We start from the raw sequence: 25,109 nt of genomic DNA on the forward strand, positions 1-25,109 counted from the left end.
CGGTCCTCTAGGGTGGTCACAGTGTGTGCTGTCTCATTATCAAATTCAGGAACCTCCCTATCCCCTTGAGGGTGCTGGGCAATGTTAATTGACATCTGATAGGCGTAAGCCAGACCCCAGCAGAGCGCAGCCAGCTGGTGGAGTTCTCTAGTATTGCCAGGGTCAGGGCATACATCTTTCAAACATTCCACCAGTTTTCTTGGATTTTGTACTTGTTCAGGGGTGAAATTTAGAACCATTGGAGGAGAAAACCGTGATAGGTACCTGCCCAAATCCCCCTACACACCTTGCCACCCACAACTTTGTCTGGGGACAGGTCCTTGAATAATATTCTTAATAAATTGCTTTACTTTGGGGAAGATGACAAACACTAGACCTAGTGATAGGAGGATAATATCTGACCAGGGGTATCCAAGATACTGAAAGGCTGCTGTAATTAGCCCACAGGGAGAAAAGTAGAAGGCACTGTAATTCCTAATATTTTCAATAAGATAATCTCCAGGAGACCAGGAGGATAACAGTGCCGGGTTTGAATACCAAACAAAACTGAAGGCCAGTATGTTACAGCACAACATGATAAAAAAACAAGCACAGACTTCAACACTTTCTCCGATCAGATGTAAAGGAAAAAAGAAAACAGAGAGTGGGCTATATACAACATATCCACACAGAAAAGTATTACCAGAAAACCGAGCATTATGACTACCAATATGTTAGTTGTAAATACTTCAATCAATGCTATTGTTATCTCAACCCTCGAGCCCCACGTTGGGCGCCAAAAAGGACTGTGGTGGTTTTACTCAGGTGGGCAGCCGAGCTCCACCACAACCGCTCTCTCACTCCCCCTCTCCTCAAAGAGGAAGGGGGAGAAAATACAACACAGAGAACTCGAGGTTTGAGATAAGAAAGGTTTAATTAAAGGGAAAGGGAATGGGAGGAAAAAAACAGAGACAAAAGAAACAATCAGTCCGCGCGGAAGCACAGAGAGAGGAAAAATTATTCTCTACTTCCCATCAGCGAGCGGTGTTCAGCCACGTCCTGGGAAGCAGGGCCCCAAACGCGTAGTGGTTGTTCAGGAGGAACAGCCCCCTCCCTCTCTCAGCCCACACAGTTAGGAAGAACTTCTTTACCAAAAGGGTTGTTAGACATTGGAACAGGCTGCCCAGGGAAGTGGTGGAGTCACCATCCCTGGAAGTCTTTAAAAGACGTTTAGATGTAGAGCTTAGGGATATGGTTTAGTGGAGGACTGCTAGCGTTAGGTCAGAGGTTGGACTCGATGATCCTGAGGTCTCTTCCAACCTAGAAATTCTGTGATTCTGTGATTTTTTTTTTTTGGTTAACTATATTACCAATTAAAAACCAAGAGATGCTCCTGAACAACTTGAAATTTTTGAGCTAATAATGCAGTTTTACTTCCCTTCTATGAAATGCTTCAGACATCCAGATGTTTTTTCAAAGACACACAAGATATGTAGCTTTTCCACCACTTTTGTGTGTTTATGTTTCCAGTGATTTGGTTCAGTCACTGAGTGAACTAACTTTTGGTAACTCTGTTAACATTTTAAAGATATAATTATAATCACTTTGCTCCACAACAGATTGGGGACCAGGGGCAGAATAAATTGACAGATATTCTTCCACTGTTGTATTTATTTCCAGAAGTTAGATGTAGTAATATACTTGCTTGGCCCCTTTGTTTCACCCTTGCCCTCCTCCCCTTTGCTTCGTCCTTTCCTTCACCCTTTTTGAAATGAATCTGTCTTAAGAAGGAATCAGTACAAAATGGAATTGATGTTGAAATCCTTTCTTCCTTATCTGTAGTGTTTTAAAGAAAAAAAAAAAATTGTTTTGAAAGCATGCACTGAGGAACTGTTATTAGAAAACAGAGTAATTACTGCATTTTTATAATAAAATATCCTTCTTTTCTATTTGACTTTAAACCTGAAGAGGTACAAGTTTAACAAACATTTCATTTATGTTTCTTTTTCTTCAGAGGAAGCCTAATTGCTATGCTGAAATCTGATTCTTTAGTTCTGCCAAGATATTTTAAGGATATGTTATGAATGTCAAAGACTAAATTCAAAGGAAAGTTATTTCCTTTGCTCATATGCAGCAGTTCACTTCTCCATCCTGTTTGCCTGTGGGGATGCCTGTGGATTGATCTCTTTGGAAGAGCTGGCCTTCTGTTTATAATCTCAGACTTTCCCGATATTGCCAGCCAGAAACTACTGCCTTCAAAGCGCTACTTCACTGCCAGGACACCATTCAGCACTGCAAAAGCAATACATACATAATTTTTGCTTTTACTTGAGCAGTGACTGCAGTAGCAGAAGCATGGATCCTTGCCTGGTGACAGCTATATGTGACCTGGTGCATCTGTATCAAGACTGTCTGAGCCTTCTTGTTCATTAATAGTCACATACAGGATGAATAGGTATATGCAGACGGAATTACAGCAGACCAGGTTACTCCAAGCACAGAAATTCTCAATATATTATTGGGATTAGCAACTACTTGCACCTGTGCATGAGAATCAGGAAAGTCAAACTGTGATGGATGCCCTGTAAGCTATTTTATATAAAAACTCACATTTGTTGTTCTGCAAAACTGTGTATAGTTGAATTGAAACAAAGAGAACATAATTCCCCCCACCTTTTGTTTTCAGTCTCTTTTTTCCTTGTCTTATTTGTTCTAGAACAGAGCTCCTGATATTTAAGGACCACAGTTTTTAATCACTCACTCCCTGACCATTGTGAGAAAAATCTCAAATAATTTTCTTCAGACAGGATGTTCTGTGAAGTTATTTTATTCGTGATTGCAATAGCAGGCGTCCTGTCAATTAGGAGTGCATTTTAGTAAACAAATCATAACAGTTTATTCCCTATTACCTGACACCTGATCACCTCCCCTGTTTCCTCATTGGCTGAGTACTACAGGTTCACAAGCTACTTGATGCTCCTCTATACCATATACGTACAACTTTTTCTTTTTTTCAACCCTTTAATTTCTCCTTTCTTATGTTTTGAGAACTTGTGATCTTTGTTTTACTGTTCTCACACTGCTCATCCTGTTTTTCTGAAGCTTCTACCTTGTTTTGGAACAGTGAGGCCTTCTGTCCACTTATCTACTTAGCATTTCTCTTTATTACGACTACACAACTACCTTAGAATACAGAAAAGTAGTTCTCTACTGCAAAAGCACAACTTAGTTTCTCACACCATGTATACAGATCACTTCCTGGCTTGTTTTCCAGATCCCAGAATTGCAATTCAATTGCTTTCTAATTTCAATTTAATTGCTTAATAATTGCTCAATGAAGAAAATACAGTGAATGATTAAAAAGCAATGTGAAGCATAAAACAATCAAAATGCAGACAACTATTTATGTTCAACTGTTTACATACGGTTTTAAATTTGAAGGAATGAGAGATGCTGAAAAGGTATTTGGCAGAATCATTTGACTGGAAGGGGTCATAACACAAGTCTTGCTACTGTCTAGACAGTGCTCACTGAAGTCCACCTGTGTACCTCTTCTTGAGGGGTCAGGATATGAGAAGAGTGTGAAGGTATAAGAAAGGCTGTAAAGGTATAAGAAAGAGGCTGCAGAAGCCAGACATCTGCAGTATAATACAGCAAGAGTTAACAGCAGGAAGAAGAGACAAGTGAGGCTGAGGTCTATTCACTTACTGAACAAGCTTTTCAGCTTGCCTTAGCTTCTGCTGCTCCTCCCACTCTTGAGATGGTACAGGAGCATATGCATGCAGCACAGACTGCTAGTGCCAATTGGCTTCACTTCACAGCTTCCTGGAACACTGTTCTATGATTCTATGTCTCCACTCCAAAATAGCATGTGTTAACTTTGCCATATCTTTACTCATGACTGTAGCTTACTATTCATTGCTCCCACACTCTGGCTCCCACAGTTGGTTAGCCGTGCTCTTAAAGGCAGTGTTTGTTGCAGTATGTGACTTCATCAACAGGTGTCACAATTCTTTAGACAAGAGAGGGAAATTGCTAGTGTTCTATCCCCAGCTAGACATAAATACGTCTTCTTCCAGACAGAATAATCCTTCTTCCATGATTGCATCCTGCTGTTTTAACCAGTGCCAATGATTGCTGGGCTCTATAAGTGTGCTCATGCCATATGCTGATCACAGGGCCCATGCTTACCTCTGCTGACTATTGGATGGGAAGCAGACAGACGAGTCTGGGAGAAAAAAGATGACTTCCTAGCAATAACTACGCTGTGCATGTGTGTTTCTAAGATACAGGCATTCCCTGCTGTGGGAGAAGTAAGGGCTCTACTTCATGGACAAGCACCAGCAGTGTCCACAGGGAAAGGAAGAACAGGGGAAGATGTTTTGCTGATGACAACAGGCCTTCTTTGTACAGACCCTGAACAGATGGAGCAGAATGGGACTATGGGGGATTGGAAGAGCAGCAGACACTGATGGCTCCACTGGGGACAACTTTTACTTTTTGTATCTGTTGTGGTTTAACCTGGTAGGCAGCTAAACACCGCATGGCTGTTTGCTCACTCCCCTCCCTGCAGTAGATGGGGGAGAAAATTGAGAAGTGTAAGAATTCATGGACTAAGGACAATAAGGAAAGGAAAGGGAAAAGAAAAAAGAAAAGAAAAGAAAAGAAAAGAAAAGAAAAGAAAAGAAAAGAAAAGAAAAGAAAAGAAAAGAAAAGAAAAGAAAAGAAAAGAAAAGAAAAGAAAAGAACCCATAATAGCAACAAAAAAAGAATAAACAAAACAAGTGATGCACAATGCAATAGCTCACCACCAGCCAGCTGATACACATCCAGTCCCGGAGCAATGGCAACCCTCCGCAGCAAACTCCCCTCAGTTGTATTGTTCAGCATGATGTCATATGGTGTGGAATATCCCTTTGGCCAGTTTGGATCAGCTGTCCTGGCTGCGTCCCCTCCCAGCTTCTTGTGCACTCCCAGTCTCCTCACTGGCAGAGAGGTTGGGAGAAGATGAAAAGTCCTTGACTCTGTATAAGCACTGCTCAGCAACAACTGAAACACTGGTCTGTTATCAGCATTATTTTCATCCTAAATCCAAAACCACAGCACCGTACTGGCTACTAGGAAGAAAATGAAGTCTATCCCAGCTGAAAATAGGGCAACATGTTATCCATGAATGTGAAACGTGCTGCAATCAAACAAGTCAAGCAGTTAAAGCCTCTCTGGTATGGAGGATGATGGCTGAAATATAAATATCAGGAGACCTGGCAGATGGCAAGCGCCATGTGCTTACAATGGTGGAAGCAACCACCAGATGGTTGCAAACATATCCTGTGCCCCGTGCCATTGCCCGGAACACTATCCTGGGCCTTGAAAAGGAAGTTCTATGGCGACATGGCACCCCAGGAAGGATTGATTCAGACAATGGGACTCATTTCAGAAACAACCTCATAGACACATGGGCCAAAGAGTATGGCATTCAGTGGGTATATCACAACCCCTGTCATGCAGCAGCCTCTGGGAAAATTGAACGTTACAATGGATTGTTAAAGACTACACTGAGAGTAATGGGTGCTGGAACATTCAAGCATTGGAATACACATTCAGCAAAGGCCACCTGGTTAGTCAACTCTAGGGGATCTGTCAACCAAACTGGCCCTGCCCAATCAAAACTCTTACGTACTGTAGAAGGGAATAAAGTCCCTGTAGTGCACATTAAAAACATGCTGGGGAAGACAGGCTGGGTTATTCCTGCCTCAAGCAAAGGCAAATCAATGTGGGATTACTTTTCCTTAAGAACCTGGGTGTACTTGGTGGGTAATGCGTAAGGATGGGTAAGTCCAGTGTGTACCTCAAGGAGATTTGATCTTGAATGAGAATACTTAATGATTTGAATTGTAGGATGTTAATTGCTATATAATGCTGTATGTCATCACTACTATGTCAATGGTATTGCAGTAGGAGTTATCCAAACAAATGAAGAATGCATCTTGATGGAGCTGGGCAAGTGCAGCAGTGATGAAACTGAGCAAGCATAGTGGTGATCATAGAATCGTAGAATTATTTCAGTTGGAAAAAAAACTTCAAGATCATCAAGTCCTAACAGTACAAGTCCACTGCTAAACTATGTATCATGTCCACATGTCTCTTAAATATCTCCAGGGATGGTGACTCCACCACCTCCCTGGGAAGCCTGTTCCAATGCCTAACCAACCTTTCTGTGAAGAAATTCTTCCTGATATCCAGTCTAAATCTCCACTGGTGCAATTTGAGGCTGTTGCTATGTGTCCTATCGCTTGTCACCTGAGAAAAGAGACGGACACAGTCCTCACTGCAACCTCCTTTCAGGTAGTTATGGAGAGGCGCAACCAGAGCTGATTTCAGCATGCAATGATCCAACATCACACACTGCTTGTGAAGGACCTTTATGACATCTGGAGCCCAAAGTCATGGACTAAATGAACTCAAAGGACATTTTAGAGGGATGGCCAATAGACTAAGGGAATGATATCTCTTTGTGCATATCAAAGGATGGGAAGGGTGGCAGTAATTAATGAAGATGTATCGGAAAGTGTGGGATCTGAGCATGACATAAATAGTATAGAATTAGAGGAGGATATTGTCCTGGTTTCGGCTGGGATAGAGTTAATTTTCTTCCTAGTGGCTGGTATGGCTCTGTGTTTTGGAATTAGGATGAAAATAGCGGTGATAACTGTACTGGGTCTGGCTGGGATGGAGTTAACTTTCTCTGCAGTGGCTTATATAGTGTTGTGCTCTGCATTTGTAGCTAGAACAGCCCTGATATCACACCAGTGTTTTGTCTATTGCTGAGCGGGGCTGGCACAACAACAAGACTGTCCCCCCCACCCCCAAACCAGTAGGCAAAACGTGGGAAGGGGACATCACCAGGGCAGCTGACCTAAACCAGCCAAAGGGATATTCCATATCATATGATGTCACACTCAGCAATAAAAGGTGGGAAAGGGGATGGAGGGGGGGGGCTCTCGTTATGAAGACATCTGTCCTCCCAAACTACTGCTATGCATATTGAGGCCCTGCTTCCTGGGACATGGCTGAACATTGCTCGTTGATGGGAAGTAGAGACTAATTTCTTTTTTTTTTTTTTTTCTTCTCTGTGCTTCTGCTCCGCCTTTGCTTTTTTTCTCCTCTTCCTTTTCCCTTTAATTAAATTTGTGTCAGCAACAACTAAAACACCATTGTGATATCAGCATTAGTTTCATCCTAAATTGAAAACTACAGTACCATACTGGCTACTAGGAAGAAAATTAACTTTAACTCTATGATGTTGAAATCCTTTCCTCATTATCTGTAGTGTTTTAAAGAAAAAAATTTTGTCTTGAAAGCATTCATTGTGCAACTGGTATTAGAAAACAGAGAGCAATTACCACATTTTTAAATGAAGTAAAAAAGGGGGAGAAACGGGGGAGGAAATACTATGGAAAGGGATCAAGGGGTGAGATTATGACAGAGAGATCACTCGCCAATTATTCCAATGGGCAAACCAAACTCAATGTAGGGAGATTCATATAATTTATTGCATATCACTAGCAGAATAGAGCAGTGAGAAACTAAAAGCAAACTAAAAACACCTTCCCTCCCCATCCACCCTCTTCTATGTCCTCCCTCCGAGTGGCACAGGGGAATGGGGAATGTGGGTTGTGGTCAGTCCATACCACTTCGTCTCTGCCCCTCCTTCGCAGTCACTCTCTTCTCCTGCTCCAACGTGGGATTCCTCCCACAGGATAAAGTCCTTCCTGAACTGATCCTATGTGGGCTTCCCATAGGCAGCAGCTCTTCAAGAACTACTCCAGTATGGGTCCGTGCCACGGGGTCCATCCATCAGGAGCAAACTGCTCCAACATGGATCCCCCATGGGCAGCAGCTCCCACCAGATCACCTGCTCCTGCATGGGCTCCTCTCCATGGCCTGAAGCTCCAGCCCGGACTCTGCTCCCACAGAGGCTATTCACAGGCTGCAGCCTCCTTCAGGCCAGATCCACTTGCTCCACCGTGGGCCTCTCACAGGCTGCAGCGTGGAAACTTCTGCAGGGGAACTTCTGCTCTGGCGCCTGGAGCACCTCCTCCCCCTCCTTCACTGACCTTGGTGTCTGCAAGGCTGTTTTTCATTTCTCACTCTCCCAGCTGCTGTTGTGCAGCAGTTTTTTTTTCCCTTTCTTAAATATGCTCTCACAGAGGCACAAACAGCCTTTGCTTATTGGTTTGACTCTGGTCAGCAGCATGTCCATTTTAGAGCTGGCTGAAACTGGCCCTTACCTAACATGGGACAGCTTCTGAACTCCTCTCAGTCCAGCCATGCACCCCCCTGCTATGCAAACCTTGTTATGTAAACCCAATGCATACCTGTAGTGGTTACAGGGAGGGATTCTATAGGTAAATTGCTCAGAAAAGAAAGGCCAAGGAGAGTGCACCCCCTCTGGTGGATGGGAAGGGTGAACTGGTAACGACAGACATGGAGAAGGCTGAGGTACTCAACAACTTCTTTGCTTCAATCTTCACTGGCAGTTAGGCTTCCCAAGTCTTTCATTTCCCTGAACCCGTAGATGGAGGCTGGGGGAGCAAAGTCCCACCCACTGTAAGAGAAGAGCAGGTTCGAGACCACCTGATGAACCTAAACACATACAAGTCCATGGGCCCTGATGACATGCATCCCAGGGTCCTGAAGGAAGTCCCTAGTGACTGGAAAAAGCGAAACATTGCTCCCATTTTTAAAAAGGGTAGAAAGGAAGATCCAGGAAACTACACACCAGTGAGTCTCACCTCTGTTCCTGGGAAGATCATGGAAAAGATCCTCCTGGAAGCAATGTCAAGGCACATGCAAGAGAAAGAGGTGATCCAAGACAGCCTTCATGGCCTCACCAAGGGTAAATTGTGCCTGACCAATCTGGTGGCTTTCTATGATGGAGTGAGTGCATTTTGCCTATTACAATGAGTATTGAGTGATCTCTCTGTCCTTATCTCAACCCCTGAGCCCTTTGCATCATATTTTCTCCCCTTTTCCCTTTGAGGAGGGGGAGTGAGAGAGCAGCTGAAGTGGAGCTCAGCTGCCCACCCGAGTAAAACCACCATAGTACTGCATCCAGCTCTGGGGCCCCCAGCATAAGAAAGACATGGACTTGTTGGAGCAAGTCCAGAAGAGGGCCACAAGGATGATCAGAAGGCTGGAGCACCTGTCCTATGAAGAAAGGCTGAGAAAATTTGAGTTGTTCAATCTGGAGAAGAGAAGACCTGGGAGAGACCTTACAGCAGCCTTCCAGTAATTAAAGAGGACCTACAAGAAAGACGGGGAGGGACTCTTTATCAGGGAGTATACCGATAAGATAAGGGGTAATGGCTTTTAAACTAAAAGAGGGTAGATTTAGATTTGATATTAGCAATAAATTCTTCACTATGAGGGTGTTAGTGTCTCTTTTCACTCTACTGGACATCGTAGGTAACATTAATAGTACCAAACCCCTTGTTGATCCAAATCCTTGACTGCTGCGTTCTTGTTCCGATGCGGTTTGCAGGTCTGCTGTAAGTACAGGTACAAGGACTAATTGAGCAATCTTGCTTCCCTTCGGGATGTGGATGGGCAGGAAGCTTGTTTGGGCCACGATTTGTACTATTCCATTGTAGTCCGCGTCAATAACTCCTGGTAGCACAAAGAGTCCCTTTAATCCGCTAGAGGACCGTCCAAACAACAATGCTCCTTGCGGCCTTCTGTTGATAAGCAGTGGTCCTTTAAAAGTTGTTGGTATTTTTAATGGCCGCTGATATTAAAGTCACTTCTACTGCAGTTTCCAAATCCAGTCCGAGGCTCTCCCTTGTGGCTGGTTGTAGTTGTTGTGATCTGGCGGCATCTGACTGTAGGCGGGCTGCATTGCAGGTGGGGCAGGTGTTGGGATCGTGGGTGGCGGCGCCGTCTCATGGTGGGCCCATAGAGTGGGGTTGGAGTATTGCACGGGAGTGGCTACTGTTGTCGGCGCATGGCGGCTCCTCGCGCTCCGTTGTGCGTTTCCTGAGGCTCGACAGACTGGTGTGTCGTGGGTTCCCAAATTGCAGTTCTGGCACCATACCTTGGCCTTACACTCACGCCTCATATGACCTTCCTTCCCACACCTAAAACACTTCATTCCTTTTCCTCCCTGCGATCCCTTTCTGCCAGTCTCCCTTGGAGGATTAAGGGGAGCCAATGCTGCAAAGACTTGGCTCTGTGCCTGGACCAGGTCTTTTCCCAATTCTTGGACCGCTTCAACTAAAAAAGCTTGTGGACCCACAGGAACCCTGCTCATTCTCTCTAACATAGCTTCTATTGTGGCATCACTCGGTAAAGTAACTAGTATGGACTTTGTAGCAGCATTACTATTTTCCATCACACACTGTCTAAGTAAAGCTGCTTTCATCCACTCTGGTACATCCATCCCCTTTGTTGATAGCTTCAGTGACCTTATCTACAAAGGATGCAAATGATTCGTCTCTTCCCTGCTTTAGGGACATGTACGACCGGCGTCGGGGGAGCAGTTTTCACTAACTCTATAGCAGCCCTTGCTGTCCTCATGCTCTCTAGGCATATCTCCGGCCCTAACTGTACCTGCATATCCACTGATGCAAATCTCCCAACCCCCATTAATTGCTCGGTAGTTACGTATTCTAAAGGACCTCCCGGTGGTTGGGGCATGTGAGCACTAATATCACATATGCGTTGCCAATGAGCCTGCCATAGCAGCTGGCCAGATTGTGTCACAATCATTCTTACAATAGTTTTAATGTCCTCGGGGCATAAAATACTGCTGCCCCATATATAATTAAACAGCTGCTTGGTCAGCTCACTATGCAACCCACTCTCATTTATTGTGGCTCTCAGCTGGGATAGTAGTTTCCAATCAAGCAGGGTGTGAGCTCCCTGCAGACCCACAGCCCCCTGCCCATAGGTTACTGGGAAAGCCTGATCAGCAAGTGGGCTCAGCAATTCAAAGTCCTGAGCATCTGCGCCTCTCTGGCAATCGCTTGCCAATTAACCCTTTCTATCCCCTGTGGGGAGGGCTTTGGCAGTGGTTTAGTGGGAGCCTTACAGCTCTCCCTGGGTGTATCCTCTTTCGGTTTTAAAATGAGTCGCCCCACCACCTCCTCCTCGCTGTCGGAGACCACGTCTTCTGCTCCTGAGACTTGTATCCCAGTTTCGACCGTGGTTGGAAGGGGTGGCGCCATAGGCCATGCCCCCTGATCTGCATCCGAGCTTTTAGGAGGGGGGGGCGGTGACGCCCTGGGGGGCCCCGGTGACGGGTGCCATGGCTTAACAGTTATCAGTCTCCCAGGCGGTGGTATAGGCAAGTAATCGCCCCCCACTGAGAACAGTCCCTCTGATTCTTGGGGCTGACTTCCTAGTTGCTGGGTAGCCACAGCTGCAACTTGCTGTTCTAACTTGTATATTTTTAAACTATTAATAGTTTCCCACCACGGTTTCATTAATTTTTTAACCATTTTATCATCATCTATAGCTAAATCCCACAAGCAGTCCCCATAAGCTCTCCATTCTTCCACATCAAAGTATGATTCAGGGTTACAAAAAAACCCCTTTGCTACCCCAAAGGCTATAAGCCCTGGAATATGCTTAACTCCTTCTACCCCTCGCTTTTATAAAAAGCGTTGCAATAAGTTGAGGGCTACTTCCTTATCCATAGTGCCGGCTTTTTTTCCACGTCTATCCGCGCTGCATCTGTCCGCGATTTGTGCAGTTCCGTGTCTATCCACGCTGGTAGCCCTCCGGAATGTGCAGACCCCATTTTGGTCGGTCTAAGCAATCTTCTGCCCTCCAATTTGCTGCTAATCAGTGCTTGTCCTCACCGTGCTTCTCGGTTCCATGTTGTCCCTGTTCGGGCGTCACTGTCGGGTGCGAGACCCTCCGATTTCGGCGTGGGGATGTTGTGGTTCTGCTCGAGTGGGCAGCCAAGTTCCACCACAGACACTCTCTCACTCCCCCTCCTCAAAGAGGAATGGGGAGAAAATATGTAAAAAGGGCTCAAGGGTTGAGATAAGGACGAGAAAATCACGCAATAATTATTGTAACGGGCAAAACAGACTCAGCATAAGAAGATAGTAAGATTTATTGCTCATTACTAACAAGCTAGAGAAGTGAGAAACAAAGGAAAGAAACCAAAAGCACCTTCTCCCCCCATCCACCCTCTTCTACCTCCTCCCCCCGAGCGGCACAGGGGAACGGGGGAATGGGGGTTATGGTCAGTCTACAGCACTTCTTCTCTGCCGCTCCTTCTCGGTCACTCTCGTCCCCTGTGCTGTGGGGTCCCACCCACGGGATGCAGTCCTTGATGAACTGATCCGGCGTGGGCTTCCCACAGGCAGCAGTTCTTCCAGAACTGCTCCAGATAAGGGTCCGTACCACGGGGTCCATCCCTCAGGAGAAAACTGCTCCAACCTGGCTCCCCTACGGGCAGCAGCTCCTGCCAGGTCACCTGCTCCTGCGTGGTCTCCTCTCCACAGGCTACAGGTCCGGCCCGGAATCTTCTCTGGCAGGGGTCTTCCACAGGCGGCAGCCTCTGTCGGTGCAGGGCCACCTGCTCCACCGTGGTCTCCTTCACGTGCTGCAGCATGGAACCCTGCTCCACCGTGGTACTCCATGGGCTGCAGGGGGACATCCTGCTTCACCATGGTCCTCACCACAGGCCGCAGGGGACTTCTGCTCCGGCGCCTGGAGCACCTCTCCCCCTCCTTCTACACTGACCTTGGCACCTGCAAGGCTGTTCCTCACTCCCTTGACTCTCCCGGCTGCTGTGTGGCGCAGCGTTTTTTTCCCTGTCTTAAATATGCTCTCACAGAGGTGCAAAACAACATCGCTTATTGGCTCAGCTCTGGAAAACAATGGGGCCCTTCCCAAACATGGGGCAGCTTCTAGATCTTTCTCACAGAAACCACCCCTATGGCCACGTAAACCCACTACAGGGGAAACAAGTGATCGACTCAATATGAGTGGTAATACAAGCTTCAACTTTATTGCGCAGATATCCGTATATTTATACACACAGCTATAATTATGCCTACTGGTCACTATCCTATTGGCTAAGCCTAGAAGTTTTGCAAAAAATACTGTTCCTCCTACTTGCAGTTACAGCGCATAAGCTACTTCCTTATCTTCCTGGGTCTCAGATCCACCTGTTTCTCTCTCTCTCAAGGGCAGACTGCTCCTTGCATATTTCACAAGAGTGTTTCTCATATGGCCTACTCCATGGCTATAAACTCTGTATTTTCTTTGCCTTGCTTGTATAGTTCCTCTAGGGACCCGTTCCCTTGCTCTTTGATCCATTCTTCAACATGAGAGAATTGAGTCAGACAATTGGAGTCACATCCAAAATAACCTTTTGACCTCCTGGGCCAATAGATATGTAACTGATTGGGTATATCACATCCCATGTCACCCACAAGACTCTGGAAAGGCTGAAAGGTATAATAGCCTGTTAAAGACTACACTACAGGCATTGGGTGCTAGGGCATGGAAACACTGGGACATGAATTTACCAGAAGCCACTTGGTTAGTTAACACCAGAGGATCTGACAAACATCCAGGTCCTGCTGAAACAACCCCCCTACACACTGTGAGAGGAGAAAAAGTCCCCGTAGTACATGTAGGGAAGGCAGTGTGGGTTGTTTCTGCCTTGGGAAAAGGCAAACCCATTTGTGGTGTTGTCTTCGCCCAAGGACCTGGGTGTACTTGACAGGTAATGCAAAAGGATAGGGATATCAAATGTGCCTCAAGGAGATTTAATTTTGGGATTAACAGATTACAAACAAATTAACAGATAACAAACTCTGTAATCTGAGTTATACGTTGTAGGAAGACACTGCAGAACCAAGGACAAGTCAACTTTGCAAGGAACCAGGCAAGTGCAGCAATGACAGAAGCTAAGCTAGAACTGCCTGGCATTGGCAATGGGCTCCTCCATGGGCAGCAGCATGGAACCCTGCTCCACCATGGTACTCCATGGGCTGCAGGGGGACAACCTGGTTCACCATGGTCCTCACCACAGGCCGTAGGGGACTTCTGTTCTGGCACCTGGAGCACCTCTCCCCCTTCTTCACTGACCTTGGCACCTGCAAGGCTGTTTCTCACTCCTCTCACTCTCCCAGCTGCTGTGTAGCACTGTTTCCCCCTGTTTTAAATTTGCTCTCACAGAGGCACAAACAACATCACTTATTGACCCAGATCTGTCCAGCAGTGGGGCCCTTACCTAACATGGGGCAGCTTCTAGATTCTTCTCACAGAAGCCACCCATATGGTCCTCTGCTACCAAAACCTTGCCACGTAAACCCACTACAGGCAGCTGAGTGGTATGCCACAGTTGATATCGCTAATGCATTTTTCTCCATCCCTTGGCAGCAGCGTGCAGGCCACAATTTGCTTTCACTTGGAGGGGAGTCCAGTACACCTGGAATCGACTTCCCCAGGGGTGGAAACACAGCCCTACCATTTGCCATGGACTGATCCAGACTGCACTGGAACAGGGGGGAAGCTCTTGAACACCTGAAGTACATCGATGACATCATCATGGGGGGCAACACAGCAAGTTTTTGAGAAAGGGAATACAAATTCTCCTGAAATCTGGTTTTGCCATTAAATAGAGTAAGGTCAAGGGTCTGCACAGGAAATCCATTTCTTGGGGGAAATATGTCAGGATGGACATTGCCACATCCCAATGGATGTGATCAGTAAAATAACGGCTATCTCTTCACCAACTAGCAAAAAAAACCCACGTTTTCCTAAGCCTTGTGAGGTTATGGAGAATACATGTTCCAGGCTTGTGAGCCCTCTATATCGATGGAACTCGAAAGAGGATCTATTTCGAGTGGGGCCCCGAACAACAGGCCTTTGAACAACTCAAACAAGAAATAGCTCCTGCAGTAGCCCTTGGGCCTGTCCATACCAGACCAGCTGTGCCTAACATACTTTACCCTGCAGCTGGGGAGCATGGGCTCACCTGGAGCCTCTGGCAGAAGACCCCAGGAGAAACTCGAGGTCAACCTCTGGGGTTCTGGAGCCGGGGCTATCGAGGATCAGAAGCCAATTACACCCTAACTGAAAAGGAGATAGTAACAGCATCTGAGGGGATTCAAGCCACTTTAGAAGTTGTGGGTACAGAAGCACAGCTCCTCTTGGCCCCACGGTACCTGTGTTACACTGGATGTTCAAAGGGAGAATCTTCTCTACACATCATGCAACCAACATGACATAGAGTTAGTGGGTAGCATTAATTACGGAACAGGCTCAGATGGGGAAATCCAACCACACAGGAATCCTGGAAGAGATTATGAACTGTCTGGAAGGCAGAGATATCAACTGAGGAGGTAACTTATCCTATTGTGCTGGTGTCTGGCCTGCACCTATTAAACAATAGTCAACACTATTCATTCATTATAAAAAATCCAGTGACCACAATCCCTGTCCCTGAGTAAGCTGTGAGATACGCAAAAAGATTTCAGCCATCGTCCAGATGAGCATTGTCACTTGTTTTCTTCAACGCTGGAATAATGGTATCAGTAGCCAGGAATTAGAGGGTAGGGAAGCCAAGCACCTGGGTTCCCTCTCTAGGGAAGGGAACATTGACAGAGAGATTGGAAAAGGGGCACAAGCCCTCACTCTCTGGAGGCAACTCCTGTCAGGCTCAAAGGAATGGTGTTCCTTCAAGGAAGATGTTATATGTCACCAAGGCAATTGAACTACCATGCAGAGAGGAATTTTCCTATGTGTCACAATGAGGTGTAGTAAGGAGTTTTTGTAAGTTTTCATGAGGAGGTGGCATAAGATTTCATCAGGATTCATCGGGTCACCTTGGGTTGCATAACTTTCCATAAGGTGTTTTTTAAATAATTAAAAAAAAACACGGCTTACTTATAAAAAAAACAATTTGTAATTAGTTAGGATTATACACCCTCTGTGTTAACTGGGTATTCAGTTAATTTTATTAACCTAGCACAGGAGACATTTTTAATAGTTCTATAGGTGCTCTTGCTAACACGAGATACAGATGTGTTGTGGTTTTTGTTGTTTGTTTTTTTTTTTTTTTTTTCTCTGACTGACTTTTCCATTCACTATGTAAATACTGGGGTGCTTCTTTTACCCGACTCCTAGTTATTCAAATAATATCATTCTAATATTTTCTTTTGAGATTGATATTGTGGAAAAGAGACTACAAGAAACAGGTAAAATGAAAGATAACATGGAAAACAGTTAATTAGTTTGTGCTGCTTTCTTAAAACTTCAGTCTTCCAAACTAATTCAAATTTTGAAAATGTCAGCTGAAATGACTATATGTGACTTCAATGCACCAATAGCTACAATATCTGACTATGAAAGATGGCTTGTTAAATTCTGCTCCCTGATTGGTATGACTAATAAGTTAAATAAAAAGATCAGAAACTCAGGGTGCTGAACTGGGAGGAGCTTGGGTGAGATAAGACTAGTGAAAGAAGTTTGATTTGGAAAGAAGGAACAAGGAGGTAGGCAAGCAAGATGAGGATTACTTGGATCAGCTCTCTGAGGAGCAGGGACTGGGACTGGCTGGGTGGTTGAGGAAAATTTGTCTGTAGGAAGGAGTTAATGCAAAGGCAGGTCCATTTTTGGCAGAAGTACAGGTCCACGAGGACGTAGCATTCTCAGTCTGAGATTGGACCAGGCATTCTACAGTTGCCCCATTCAATGGTGTTGTGGTTTAACCTGGCAGGCAGCTAAGCACCACACAGCCATTTGCTTACTCTGCCCCCCACCGCAGTGGGATAGGGGAGAGAATCAGAAAAAAAAAACAAAACACAACATAAAAACTCTTGGGCTGAGATAAAGACAGTTTAATAGGACAGAAAAGGAACAGATAATGATAATAATAACAATAATAATATGTACAAAACAAGTGGTGCATAATGCATTTGATCACCACTCACTGACTGATGCACAGCCCATCCCCAAGCAGTGTCTACTTGCCTGGTCAACTCCCCCCAGTTTTATTGTTCAGCATGACATCATATCGCAAAATCACAGAATCACAGAATTGTCTAGGTTGGAAGAGACCTCAAGATCATCGAGTCCAACCTCTGACCTAACACTAACAAGTCCTCCACTAAACCATATCCCTAAGCTCTACATCTAAACGTCTTTTAAAGACCTCCAGGGATGGTGACTCCACCACTTCCCTGGGCAGTCCATTCCAATGCCTAACAACCCTCTCAGTAAAGAAGTTCTTCCTAAGATCCAACCTAAAACTCCCCTGGCGCAACTTTAGCCCATTCCCCCTCGTCCTGTCACCAGGCACATGGGAGAACAGACCAACCCCCACCTCACTACAGCCTCCTTTAATGTACTTATAAAGAGCGATAAGGTCGCCCCTGAGCCTCCTTTTCTCCAGGCTGAACAAACCCAGCTCCCTCAGCCGCTCCTCATAAGACTTGTTCTCCAGACCCCTCACCAGCTTCGTCGCCCTTCTCTGGATTCGCTCAAGCACCTTGATGTCCTTCTTGTAGCGAGGGGCCCAAAAGTGAACACAGTACTTGAGGTGAGGCCTCACCAGAGCCAAGTACAGAGGGAGAATCACTTCCCTAGACCAGCTGGCCACACTGCTTCTTATGCAAGCCAGGATGCTGTTGGCCTTCTTGGCCACCTGAGCACACTGCTGGCTCATATTCAGCCGACTATCAATCAATACTCCCAGGTCCTTCTCTGCCTGGCAGCTTTCCAACCACTCATCTCCCAGTCTGTAGCTCTGCTTTGGGTTGTTGTGCCCCAGGTGGAGAACCTGGCACTTGGCCTTGTTGAACTTCATGCAGTTGACCTCAGTCCATTGGTCCAGCGTATTCGGATCCTCCTGCAGATCCTTCCTACTGATTCAAAGATCAAAGCCGAAATTTCTAAGTGACGAAGTATCCTTTATTGTCAGCGCTGGATGCACGGGGGATCCTTCCACCTAACGTGCATGTTCAAAGTGACAAATTATCTCATATTTATACAGTAAAATAATGAATATTCAATTAATGCCTATACATATTCATTACCTAAACCCACCTACTCTCGCTTCGTATGCTAATTAGCTTATCAGTCCTTGCGCTTGCGCAAAGCCTCCCAAGAATTGTGGGCAGGGGTCTTCGGGACGTGGGTGGTGGTCTTTGGGAGGAAGACCATAGGTCTTCCTCATGGTGTAATTTTCACCTTTTGCTAAAGAATGTCAAGTTGGCTGAATCAGTTGTTTTCCAAGCTGCAGGAATGCTGAGTTGGCTCAAGTTAGCTCAAGTTTCAGCATAACTGAAGGTCGACAGATAACAAGATGTCGTATATTTTGTTCTCATTACATTTTTAACTACAAGATTTATTCTATCCTGAAGTGAGTTTATACAATATAATTCCCCCCTTTTATGGAAAATCTAGTAAATTCTTTTACTTAATACAAAAATTCTTCTTCCCAGTCTTTATGATATGTACCCCTCAATACCTTGCCATGCACTTTTGTCAAGGAAGCTAACGTAGACATTCGTTGTAACAATTTCTAATTCCAAACAAGTATCACAAAAGACATTAAACTTATATGAACTAATATCAATAAAACAATAATTGTGTGACACAATGTGTTCAAAATCCCAGTTGCAGTTGGCAACCATCCAAAGAGTGTATCCCACCAGCTGTGATTTGTGTCTTGTTTTACTCTTTGCGAAACTATGCTTATTTCCTTTGTATCATGATGGACAGTGATTAGAGTCTTCTCTCCATTTTCCTGAATGCCTTTTAAAATTCTAATCAGGTCTTGGTGTTTAACTAGTTGCTTCACTAGCGTGAGGTTCATCCCAATAGGTGTACGTAATAACTTATGATACATTGTGCTGTTAGACTTGATCAACTGGTGGGATAACACTGGTGCCAAATATAGAAAATCACACCCGACGATTCTAACAAAGTTACAAATACAAAAGTTAGAATTATTTTTGCTAAGGAGAGTTAAGTTCTCCTTATCTACTTCTACAAAATCACAAGCAGTTCTTAAACACACACAGCCTTGACCAATATATACAAGCACAGTCTTTTGACTAGTATTTGGATGAATTTCAAAGTGGCAAACACCTTGCTCCGTGTCAAGACATACATCCTGAGCATCAAGTGTATTGCTTTCACAAATAAATCCTTGTTGTTCCCCGGTAACACATGATTCTAGATTTACAGACTGCCATTTCCCATTCTCCATCCGTGCCCATGTTCTATGCTCCAAAGGATAGAGCACTGTCTCCTCATGGTTTAATCCTAGTGCAATGATGGGGCAGATAACATAAACTGTGGCATTACGTATAGTAAGCACAAAGGCAGTAGCCATGTTAACAATGGGATCATAGGTAAAATTTACCAGAGTCCACCAAGACTGGAACTTCTTCTCAAAATCATTGGCATTGTCCCAGACAGTCTTTTGGACTTCAGCTGGAAAAATGCCTTCACTTCCTTCCCTAATGATCAAGGCAGCCGTTGCCTGCAACCATAACTGTGCTTGCATACAACTGAGAGCTAAAGATATATTATCTTGAACCATACTAAGTGTATCTATTATTAGTTTGTGGTCTTGGTCTTCAGCCTTTTCCCGTCTCGGTAACACCTTTGAAACTTGCCATTGGCTAGTTCCCAATGCCAATAAGGATGATTGTAGGGGTTGTTTTAGTTTTGTCAAATCACTTGTTGATGTGGCTAGCTTATTCATTAATATTTCTGAATCAATTCCATTTAAAACTCCTAACCCTGTTTCTAGCATTCCAGTTAAATATCTTCATGTCCTGTATCGCGTTAAGGGGTGTAGCTGATTAACCGTTACGGGCCCGGTCAGATTCAGGGTACTGAACCAGTTGGACATTCACCAAAAACACGTTAACTGTCTGGGGGTCCTGTCAGACATTCACCATCAACGCATTAACGGTCTGGGGGTCCATTCAGACATTCACCAAAAACGCATTAACCGTCTGGGGGTCTGGTTAGATTCAGAACACTGAACTATCACGGATAACCACCCTCACCCTCGTTGCACTTAATGAGAGTTATCACAATGCAATCAAGTACGGTTTATTACAGCAACAGATAATTAGGTTCTTTTGGATTGCCGGTGATAGGGACTGTCTGCAAAAGCAAGCTAGTATTCATGAAATACACAGGTGTTATAGGTGTTGTAGGTGTTACAGATGTTACAGGTGTTATAGGTGTTGTAGGTGTTACAGATGTTACAGGTGTTATAGATGTTATAGATGTTACAGGTGTTACAGGTGTTTACAGGTGTCACAGATGTTACAGGTGTTATAGATGTTATAGATGTTACAGGTGTTACAGGTGTCACAGGTGTCACAGGTGTCACAGGTGCGCAGCCTAGAAATAAACGCGTTAAAAGAATCAAAGACTCTATAGAGATTTATAAGCAAGTATTCAGATCTCACCCAAAGGTGTCCCAATGGGGGGGGAAGAGAGGCTCAGCCCGTCGACTGATCCCAAGAGTCAGGAGGTCCTAAGGATGTTGTCCTCGGGATGGTATCTCCCCTGACGGTGGTATCTTCCCTAACATCCCCTTTCTCTTGGGCCAATTTATATTATTTTCTATCTTTTAGGTGGAGCTTGAGTGGCTCTAGTCAAGCATATCTTAGTTATGATTGGTGTAAAGTTTTCCCGTCTCCGTTTAAAGTAATAGGCTCCGAGAAATTCAGAGCGCATGCTCAGTGAGGGGTGGTCGCACCTTGGAGGCGGGTAGCTTTTGGGATGGAGGTGTGTTTTGGTATTATAATGATATTATAATGAGCAAAAAGTACACTAGGGTACAGCATTTGTCAAAACATGACAGGTCTTTGGCTTAGGGTGGCAAAAAGTGCAGCTTTGTGCACAAGAACAATCGAGGCCCCACCTGATTACAGAGCCTAGCCGTGGTGTCTCCACTCCACTCTACGCTCCGTGCTGTTCCTTAGAGCTAGCACACCAAGTTTCCCCAGCGCGATAGCATCAAAGGTTGGGAGCCTAGGGAACGCTCAGATAATGCAGTTATGCCCTACCCTGAAAGCCTCTTCAATGCTGTACCTTTTCCTTAAAAATGTGAATGTTAGTTTTATTTTCCTAGTTACTTCAGGCATTTACACCACAGTCCTGCCCCTTAGGTGTGGTTGCTTTTGTGACCATATTGTCCAGTCTTCAAATGATGTCTTTAGGAAAGGAGAGCAGGCTGGTTGAACTGCCGAGATGTTAATTTGTATTAGCAATTCAACACGCTTGAGAGACCATTCTGGATTAAATAACAATTGTTGTTGGCCTGTGTTCCTTACTACATATGGGCCTATTTCATAAATTTTGGGTTCCAGTTTGGTTGGGGGTGGGGCATAGGTTGTCATATATTGTAAAATTTAATACGAGGCCCTCACCCTCCTTGATTTTGAACTTTTGGCCATTATTAGTACTACATTCTGTGTTAATGTAAAATTATACCAGCAATCTAATTTACCTGGGTGGATACAACCTTCTCGTTGGCCATTTTTGGAAATCGGTTTTACTAAAATCCCCATTCTCGTAGGTCGTTCCATTAATCATTTGGCACCCTATTTTAATTTCGTCCCCTATGGTTCTTTGGTGTGTCCACTCTTCCCCTAATTTTCGCCATTCTGATGGTATATATAAATGGTTACCATTTGTTCACCAGATGACCATAACTGCTAACTTTCCATTAATGCTCTTATCCTCTGTTGTTACTGCTTCGGTCCAAGGCCACTCACCATTCTCTGTTATCATAGAGGCACCTTCTCGAATCACAATTACAACTATAAGCCATAGAAACAAAACAATTCTATCAACTAAATTTCTGCCAACTATATTACTAAATATTCCCGATCGTAATGTCCTCATTTTGTTCGACTAAGCTTTAGTTTCAGTTCATCGTCACCTGGTGTTACTTTCCAGGGGGCTTCTGGAGCTTTCTTCACTCAGGAATGGTGGATCCAAGTGGCTTGTTCTCTAATCTTGATAGCAGTATGAGTTGTCAGCAACACTTGATACAGTCCATTCCATTTTTCCTCTAGGGGTTGTCCTGAAAAAGTCTTTAGATATATATATAATCCCCAGGCTTAAAGGGGTGGATTGGTTGATCCAACCCTCTTATCCCTGGTCCCTAAAACAAATTTATGTACTTTATTTAATTGTTTCTGAAGTTCAGTTATATAAGCATATAAATATTCTGATCCTAACTGCGTTAGGTCCTCTCCACTAAATAGAAATTGATACGGCCTTTCATATAAGATTTCAAAGGGACTCAAATTCTCTTTTGTTCTAGGTTTAACTCTGATTCTAAGTAATGCTAAAGGGAGGGATTGAGGCCATGACAAATTAGCTTCTTGTCCGATTTTAGCTATTTGTTCTTTAATTAAATGGTTCATTTTTTCTACCTGTCCACTTGCCTGCGGTCTATAAGGAGTATGTAGTTGCCAATCTATCTTTAGAATCTTACTTATCTGTTGTACTACTTGCGCACAAAAATGTGAACCTCTATCAGAAGACATTGCTACTGGAATTGGCTTTTGGTTCATGTATATAGTTTGGATTTTACCATCTGGTATCAAAGACAATACCTTCACTTCAGTTATTTCAGCTGCCCGCTTAGCCTCCTGATCTGACAATCAATTTCCAATTTCAAAATCAGTGTTCCCCTTTTGGTGTCCTCGACAATGCATGATAGCTACCTTTTCTGGTTGTTTTACAGCCTCTAACAACTTTAAAATTTCTTCAGCATGTTTTATCTGTTTTCTCTGAGCGGTCAGCAATCCACATTCTTTCCAAATTGCTCCATGAGCATGCACCACGCCGAATGCATATTTAGAATCTGTCCAAATATTTATTTTCCTTCCTGCTGCTAGTTCCAGTGCTTGTGTAAGAGCAATTATCTCTGCTTTCTGGGCGGACGTCCCAGGGGGTAATGGTTTGGACTCGATTACCTGTTGAGTGGTTGTAACGGCGTACCCTGCCTTACATTGTCCTTGTTTCACAAAGCTGCTTCCATCAGTATACCAAGATTCGTCAGCATCTTCTAAAGGTTCTTCCTTAAGATCAGGTCGACTAGAATGCACAGTCTCCATTGTTTCTATACAATCATGGGTTACGGGTTCATCCAGAGTTCCGCTAAGGAAAGAAGCTGGATTTACGATGTTAGTGACCACAATTTCCACATCATCTTGTTCTACTAATATTGCTTGATATTTTAAAAATCTCTGTGGTGAAAGCCAATGGTTTCCTTTTTGTTCCAAAACTGCTGAGACCGTATGGGAGACTAACACTGTCATTTTCTGTCCCATTGTAAACTTGCGAGCCTCTTGTATATTGATAACAACAGCTGCAACAGCCCAAAGGCATCCGGGCCATCCTTTACTTACTTCATCTAATTGTTTAGAGCAGCAAGCTACTGCTCGTTTATAGGGACCCAATCTTTGTGCTAGTACTCCCAAAGCTATCCCTTGTCTCTCATGAGAGAACAACCAAAAGGGTTTTGAGAGATCCGGTAATCCCAAAGCCGGAGCTTGCATCAATTCTCGTTTAAGTTGTTTAAAGGCTTTTCGTGCTTCTCCAGTCCAGACTAACTTTGACTGATTACTCTTTATCAATTCATATAAAGGCTTTACCATTAGCCCATAATTATAAATCCAAAGGTGACACCAACCTGTCATTCCTAAAAAGGTTCGTAGCTCCTTTACCGTTTGGGGTTCTGGAGTCCGTCAAATGATTTCCTTACGTTCAGTTCCTAGTTCTCGTTGTCCTCCCGAAATTTCAGATCCCAAATAGGTCATGCGTTGTTGAACCAGCTGGGCTTTCTGTTGAGAGACTCAATAGCCATATAAATGCAGAAAATTAAGGAGACTTATAGTCCATTGAATACAACTCTCTTTAGTCTTGGTAGCTATTAAGAGATCATCTACATATTGTAACAAAGCCCCTTCAGTGTCCAGAGGTATCCAAGTCTCGAGTTCCTTTGCTAATTGGTTTCCAAAAATAGTGGGGCTATTCTTGAATCCTTGAGGTAGTACTGTCCACGTAAGCTGCGTCTTTCTGCCTGAGTCGGGGTTTTCCCATTCAAAGGCAAATAGGTTTTGGCTTTCTGTGGCTAAGGCTAGGCAGAAGAAGGTGTCTTTTAAATCCAGTACAGTAAACCAGACTTGACTATTCTTTAATTTAGTCAGCAAAGTATACGGGTTTGCCACTACTGGATGTATATCCTCGGTGATTTTATTTATGGCCCTCAAATCCTGAACTAGCCTATAGCTTTTTCCATCTGCCTTTTTAATTGGCAATATGGGTGTATTGTATTCTGATTCGCATTCAACCAATAATCCATACTGTAGAAATTTATTATCTCTGTAATTCCTTTGCTATCTTCTATCCTCAAAGGATATTGCTTATCCTTAACGGGTTTCTCTCCTGGCTTTAATTTAATAATTATTGGGGTCACATTTTAGCTCTTCCAGGGACTTCAGTGGCCCAAACTCCTGGATATACTCGATCTGTGATCTCTAAGGGTATTTCACTTTTAGGGTCAGTTTGTATTAGTGTCAAGCTCAACACATTTATTAGTTGTTCTTCTCCTATCCTTAATTCCATTTTCCCTTTTTCAAAGACAATTTCTGCTCCTACTTGCTCTAATAAATCTCTACCTAAGAGTGCCTATGGGGAGTTAGGCATATATAAAAATCTGTGTATGTCCCATTTTTTCCCGAACTTGTACTTCAAAGGTTAACAAAAATAAGCCTTTTCAGGTTGATCGGTTGCACCTTTTACCCTAACATAATCATTCCGTAAAGGCATTAATGCTTGATTTAGAACCAAATATGTTGCCCCCATATCAACAAGAAATTTCACTTCCATTCCTCCCCTAACTTCATTATAACCAGTGGAGGATCCGCTAGGGTAGATTCCCCAGGTCCCCGTTATTCCTGTTGAAATCAGGGGCCAATGATTACCCTAGGAAAAGGCTAGTCAATTTGTCCTCCGAAGCCAGGTCCAAATCGTGTTTTTTTTTTTTTTTTTTTTTTTTTTTTCCCATTACATTTCAGAGTTGGCCCAAAAATTCTATAGGGGTTTCTTTT

At 44.1% G+C, this 25,109-nt stretch overlaps 1 protein-coding gene across 4 annotated transcripts in view; it reads left to right on the forward strand.

Moving 5' to 3' along the window:
* The window catches only part of LOC116501393 (secretory carrier-associated membrane protein 1-like), a 117,740-nt gene that overhangs the window by 18,722 nt on the left and 73,909 nt on the right, over nucleotides 1-25,109 (forward strand). The window lies entirely within an intron of this gene.

This window comes from Aythya fuligula, chromosome W (genome assembly GCF_009819795.1).
Source record: "Aythya fuligula isolate bAytFul2 chromosome W, bAytFul2.pri, whole genome shotgun sequence".
Classification (NCBI taxonomy): Eukaryota; Metazoa; Chordata; class Aves; order Anseriformes; family Anatidae; genus Aythya; species Aythya fuligula.